Source organism: Cricetulus griseus, chromosome 3 (genome assembly GCF_003668045.3).
Source record: "Cricetulus griseus strain 17A/GY chromosome 3, alternate assembly CriGri-PICRH-1.0, whole genome shotgun sequence".
Lineage (NCBI taxonomy): Eukaryota > Metazoa > Chordata > Mammalia > Rodentia > Cricetidae > Cricetulus > Cricetulus griseus.
In genome coordinates this window covers 260,496,423-260,503,429 of record NC_048596.1, presented here as the reverse complement: position 1 = coordinate 260,503,429, position 7,007 = coordinate 260,496,423, and the positions used below count along the sequence as shown (strand labels likewise).

Here is a 7,007-nt window from a genome sequence, read left to right as displayed (position 1 = left end):
CAGGGAAATGCCAAGACACACAGGAAAACGCAAAGTATATCCTGTTGTCTAAACCAGAGATGTTAGTGCAGCACCCTTCATAGTGGTTCCTCTCACTGACTCCATAATCACTCTTCTAGAAGATGAGGCCAGGGTCACTGATGGCCTGATTTACCCAGCAGCTGAAAGCAATGTGGTCATGATCATTCCCAGCCCTGTGTCATGTGCATCAGGGATCTAGGGAAAGACAACCAGAAAGGACCTGTGGGCAAATCCAAATGATAACTGGAGACCTGTGACAGTCTCTAGTTGCTCCAGGAACTGGTGGTGCCTGTGTGCTGCAGCTGTACACAGCTTGGTCTACATGATTCCAGCACAAATAGCTCTTTCCTTAAGGACCATTCAGGTGTTCATGCAGAACGCTCTGGAACACATTACTTCCTCAATACAGAAAAAAACATCTTTCCAAAGAGGAAAGCAATTTCTCTAATTTGTACTTTGCGTTTTGTATCCCTTTTGGTAGATACTGTCCACATCAAATGAACTTGATTATGGGGAAGAGGAAATGAAGACATCAATGTCTAATTATGCTTGCTAGAGCCTGTGCAACCATTCTCAGTCTTGCCTCCTAATTTACCTAGATGATGGCATCAGCTTTGTTCTGGCTCTCACCTCAATCCTACCCCTTAAGACAGGCACAAAAGCATCTGGAATCACCTGGCTGTTCCTTGACTTTGCAGCTCTCCGGGTTTGACTGTGAAGCCATAGATGTAGTAGTTGGTGCTTGGTTGCAGGAGCATCTTGTGCCTCACCTGAAATGCCATAGGGTCCTTCTAGAAATGCCTGGGCTTAATTCTAGTATCATTACTAGCCATTTTAAGAAGAATGAGTAATGGCCCAGTGAGATGGCTTAGCAGGAACGGCACTTGCCTACAAACCTCACCACCTGAGTTCGATCCCTGGGACCCACATGGGAGAAGGAGAGAAGATTCCCATAGGTTGTCCTCCATATGTACAATAGAGGTACACACACATGCATGCAACCCCCCTATAGGTAATAAAAACGGAGATGATTATATTTTCTACCTTGTTTTTTTGAGATTTATTTTGTGTGTTTAAATGTTTCACCCATGTTTGTGTGTGTATGTGTAGCTCGTGTGTGCCTGGGGCAGGAGAAAACCAGAAGAGGTTGTTGGAGTTATAGACAGTTGTGCATGGCCCTGTGGGTGTTGCCAACCAAACCCAAGTCCTCTGTGAGCACTAAGTGCTCTTAGCCTGCTGTGTCATCCATGCCGCCTCATCCTGTCTGAGCCTCTGCATTGCCCCAGAGTAGCCATTCTTCTGTGTCCTGAGTTCCATGCTCTCCCAACAGGGCAGGGCAATAAATAACCCCAGAGGAACAGAGACGGTTTTATCCAGCTTGAACATGAGATCCAAGTCAACACCCCACACGCCAAGATCAGGAGGTGACTAAGCAGAATAAAGAAATGGGAGCCGGTGTAGACCGGCTAATGACTCCGTAAATCTCAGGTGTGTGTGTGTGTGTGTGTGTGTGTGTGTGTGTGTGTGTGTGTGTGTGTGTGTGTGTTCAGAGATCAGTGGAACATATTGCTATGTCCTTAGGGCGTGCATACTCACAAACTCTCACCGAAGGACATTAGCCAATTTTTATTACATCAAGACAACTATACTGAAAGCTGAATTTACATCAGCGACCGTGGGAGGGGCTTTCATCAGTCTCACCTATGCCACCCAAGGTAGCATTCCCACAATTCATTTCATCACATCACCCCTGAGCCCAAATCTGAAGCCAGATAAACTGTATGGGACTTTTGAATCTAGGAAAGCCTGGTAAGGTTTCAGAGAGAGAACCTGGATTAGACTCATTTTTTAATATCAAGTTCGCAGGCATCTTGTTGGGTTCATTTCCTGCTCTCCTTCCTCCCTTCCTCTTTAGTTACTTACATTTTTACTACAGTTGAATTTGGAGCCCGGTCTTACTCTCCTGGGTGTTTGCAGCCACAGGAAACAGCCCGAAGCACCCGGGTTTAAAATAGCCAGGAAGCCTGGTTAAAAAGTTCCCTGGGAGCTTCCGGTTCCGTTGGGCTCACTCCTCTTCTAAGCTACATGTCTCTAGTTTCTCAAACCGACATCCCGCTACCGTCGATCATGGACTAGGTAACGCAGTTTGTTGAGCAGAGTCGGCAGTTTGTCAAGGACTCAATTCGGCTGGTAAAAAGATGCACCAAACCCGATAGAAAAGAATTCCAGAAGATTGCCATGGCCACAGTCATAGGATTTGCTATCATGGGATTCATTGGCTTCTTAATGAAACTGATCCATATCCCTATTAATAACTTTATTGTGGGTGGCTGAGTGCTTTCTCTTCGTGGGAACTAGTGAACAAATGAGGGTGTGAGCAGCTCATGAAGTAAATGTTGCCTGTATACTTTGTGGTTTCTTTTTCCTTTCCTCCTCCCTAAGAGTTTTCTATTCTAAATTAAAATAATTAAAAAAAAAGAAGTTCCCTGGATTGGGTGAAGGGAGGTGTCTCTCCACAGACTGGGAGCCCCTAAAAGCCATGTGTTCTCATGGTCCCACGCTCCTTCTGCGTGGAAATTAAGAAGACAAGCCCCTTCCCACTCCCTCTATCTCAGGCTGGAGAAGACCCTCCAAGTAATCTGTTTCTGTATTTGGGTGTCCCTTCAGAGCTATGCCACTCTCTGGTCTCAGTTTGTTTGTTTGTTTTTTCAGTTTTAAAGAAAAATGATACTGGTGTCTTGCAGAACTGGAAAGACTGTGGCAGTAAGGCAGCTATAACCGCCCCCCCCACACCCCTCACGACTGGCCAGTGATATCCAACCAAGCTAGTTTTAGACCTTGAAGACAAGCCACAAGGAAGAAAAGAAAACAGGTAGAAAATGATCAGGTTCTATGATTTAACTTAAAATGGCTGGAAACAGGATAACAGGGAAGGGGAAGAGAAGCTGAAGCCGGTCCTGTCAAGTTTGGTTAAGAAATGTAACTGAAGTAAAACAAGGCTAGAACTGAAAACTCCAAGGCACTTGGGTACTAGTAAGACTCCTGCCTTCTGCATTCAGAGAAGTCACTGGCTGCTGCAGGATTCATGTACTAAGTGCTAAAGAAGGAGGTTTGACAGACCCATTTCCTTGTAGAAAATCATCAGGTTTGACTTGGGTATATTTGTAGCATGAGTTCTAATAGGGCTTGATGATGATGATGATGATGATGATGATGATGATGATGATGATAAGCAAAAACAAAAACCTGGAGTCAGATAACAGGGGTGAATGTTGATAGGTCAAAGAAGTAAAGTGCCAGTCACAAGAGAAACTTCTTAACCTCTACTGAATCCTCACACCAAAAGGGGCTATCCTGTCCCTATGAATCCTCAGACTCAAATGCCCTGCGCTCCTGTCTCCTCCTGCCTTATAGTCCTCTCTCCACCCAGCCATAGCCCTTCCTGTCTCCGCCTCCCTAGTGCTGGGATTAAAGGTGTGTGACTCCCAAGTACTGGGGTTAAAGGTGTGAGCCACCACAACTTGGCTCTGTTTCTCTTTTAGAGTGGATCAATCTCACATAGCCCAGGGTGGCCTTGAACTCACAGAGATCCATCTGCCTCTGACCGCCCCCCCCCGCCCCCCGAGTCCTGGGATTAAAGGAGTGTGCCACTACCGCCTGGCCTCTATGGCTGACTAGTGTGGATAGCTCCACACTCTGATCTTCAGGCAAGCTTTATTTGTTGGAGTACAAACAAAATATCACCACATATATTTATATATTTAGATTGGATGTTGTTCTAGTTTTCTGTTGCTGTTTATAAATGCCATGATTAAAAACAACTTGATGAGAAAAGGGTTTATTTCATTTTACAGCTTGGTTGAAATGGAAACAGGAGTCACATTGTTGTTAAGAAGGCACATTGTGATACTTTGTTATTAAATCTCCTACCTTACAAGACTAAGTTTCTGATTCTTAAGCCTAATGTATCCTGCAAACCACGTTTTTCAACCTATACTGACCTTGGGACCCCAGGCAGAAGGAAGTAATTCTTCAACTGGGGTTTCTTTGTTCTAGGTAAGTCAAGCTGATAACCAAGTTTAGCTGTCTCTAGTGCTTTGTAGGTTGGATATATTTTATGCATTGGATATATCTTAAACACGGGCACTATACTGTGGGAATATTTCTTATACACTGGCATTATATCATAGGGGAAAGGTCTCATCAAGTTCACAATCTGATTTTGACATCAGAGAAACAGAAGATGGCTGCTGTGGGTTGAGAATGAACTAGGAAGAGTACCAGGAGGGGACATCACCTCCCTTCTTCCAGTTTCAATGTTCTGCTCATTAGTTAGAGTAGTGAGTGGTCAAAGGAACAGACCCCCAAGCTGCAGAGTCACCTGGCTGGGGAACCCCAGTCTTCCTGTGTCTTAAAGAGTAGTCTGCAATGAACCAGACAGTGCTTTCCTCTGTTTGGCCAACTTGGCACGAGTTGAGTAATGAGGCTTTACTAAGTTTCAACAAAGGCGAGAGGTAGGAGTGCACACCTGTCATCTCAGCCCGTGAGGACAGAGACAGGAGGATCAGGAGTTCGAGGCCAGCATGATCTACATAGTGAGAGGTTTTCCTCAAAAGTAGATAAAATTCAAAAAGAAAGAAAAAGAAAAAAAATCTGTTAAATTGCTTAGTTGATCTTTAATATCAGAAGAAAGGTTGTCATACACTTGCAACTCTATAGGGGCCAGGGTTTCTTTCTTTCTTAAAAAAAAAATGCAAAAAAAACCACACCACATTTGTGTGTGTGCGCGTGCGCGTGCGCATGCGCGCGCACAATCCTGGAGGATTGTACTCTGGTCCTCATCTCAGGCTTGGCAGTAGGCCCTTTCACCCACTGACCCATGTCACTAGTCCCTGGTTCAGGGATTCTTTTTCATTTTAGGCTGTTACTGAGTGAAGTTCAATCTTCACTGGAAATTTTCTGGAAGAGATGGGCTAATGTTCATTTTCAAATCCAAGTGCCAATTATCTATTAAGTTCTTTAACCTTTCTCTTGTCTGAGGGTGAGAAACACATTGTTACAGTCCATTCTCAACCTGAGATGAGCTTAGAGCTCCTGAGAGTTAAAGGAAACATTAGGGTTTTCCATTTCCTAGTTGGTCTCTGACAAAGACTTGCCAAAAGATCAGAATGGGGGAGGGGCAACCTCAAGCCCCAAATTCTTCATTGGATGAGGCTTTGTGTCCTTGGCCAATGAGATGGGGAGTTGGAGTTTGGGAGTACAACTTTAAACCATTCAGAGAAGAGGACAAAAATTTCTCCCAGTCCATGGATTTTAAAAACCATTGTCTTGCCTGCCTGTGGTGGTTCAGGCTTTAATCCCAGCATTTGGGAGGCAGAGATAGGTGATTCTCTAAGTTCTGGGACAGCCATGTTGTGGAATATTATTTTAAGAAGGGTTACATTTGTTTATGCTGTAGAACATTTGTTTTAATGATGCAAAGATGTGTTGCATTCTTGTATGTTGCCTTTGTTTAACTCTGTGAAGCTGCGTTACTTTGCCTGTCTAAAACACCTGATTAGTCTAACAAAGAGCTGAACAGTAATAGCAAGGCAGGAGAAAGGGTAGGAGGGGCTGGCAGGCAGAGGAACAAGCCAGATCAAGGAGTTAAAAAAGAAGGAGCCAGCCACCCAGTCACACAGTCAGCCACAGAGTAAGAGTGAAAGTAAGATTACAGAAGTAAGAAAAGAAAAAAGTCCAGAGGCAAAAGTTAAGAAAAATTGGCTAGAAATAAGCCTAGCTAAAACTGGCATTTATAAATATGTGGTGTGTAGTTTATTTGGAAGCTGGGTGGCAGGCCCTTAGAAGAGCAAAGAACAAAGAGCAAGAAGCCAAAGAGTAAAAAACACAACCAACTACACAGCCACAGCAGATATAGAGAAACTCTGTCTTGGAAAAAAACAAAAACAAAACAAAAACACCCACTGTCTTAAGCCACATCAGAGCATTAACCATTTTTTGCCTTTGTTTTTGACAGTGTCCCTTTCTACAGAATTTTAAATTAAGGGCTGTTTTACTTTTTAACAGTTTCTTGAATTTTTAAAATCTTATTTCCAATAAAGGGAACGGGGAACATAATATAAGCATTAGTCTTCATAGAATGTTAAATGCCATACTTCGGCTATCAATAGATACTAATGGGGTAGCAAGACAGATAGTAAGTCTGAGGGCAGGGGGTTGGGAACAGAACGGATTAGGTGGGGGGGTCGAGGGACAGAGTACTGGGAGAGACAACTGGAATTGGAGGGGGGCATTTCCAGAGCAAGGTAGAAACCTAATGCAATGGAAACTCCCAGGAATACACAAGGGTGACCCCAGCAAAGACTCCTAGTAATGAGAGATAGGGACCCTGAACCTGCCAACTCCTGTAACCAGACAAGGCTTCCAGTGGAGGGGTTGGGACACCAACCCAGCCACAGAACCTTTGACCTACAATTGATCCTGCCTGCAGGATATGCTGGGGGTGATGGTGCTGCAGAACTTGTGGGAGTAGCCAGTCAATGATGGTCCAAATAGAGACCCATGCCTAACATTGCCTGGAGGGCCAGGAAGCAGAGGCTGGAGAGATAGCCCAGAGACCAAGGGTAGAAGCAAACAGGACAGGAAAAAGAAAGAAAGGAAGGAAGAAAGAAAGAAAGAGAGAAAGGAAGGAAGGAAGGAAGGAAGGAAGGAAGGAAGAAAGGATTCCTAATGATACTCTGCTAAACTCGAAGACCAGAGTCTAGCAAATGACAATATGGGATGTGGAAAAATACTGGGGTTGGTATTCATAAAAAACAAAACCCCCAACATATGTGTATGTGGTTTTTATTCCAGCATATGTAGGCAAGACATTTTTTCTTTTTATTTATTCATTTATTCTTCTCTCATATATTACATCCTGACTGTAATTCCTGTCCCCCTCTCTTTTATCTACTTCTCCTCCATTCCCTTCAGAAAATGGCAGG

General features: G+C 44.0%; 1 pseudogene; it reads left to right on the top strand.

Moving 5' to 3' along the window:
• The first annotated feature begins 1,193 nt into the window (after window positions 1-1,193).
• On the top strand, window positions 1,194-2,428 carry LOC100764356 (annotated as a pseudogene).
• The last annotated feature ends 4,579 nt before the right edge of the window (window positions 2,429-7,007 follow it).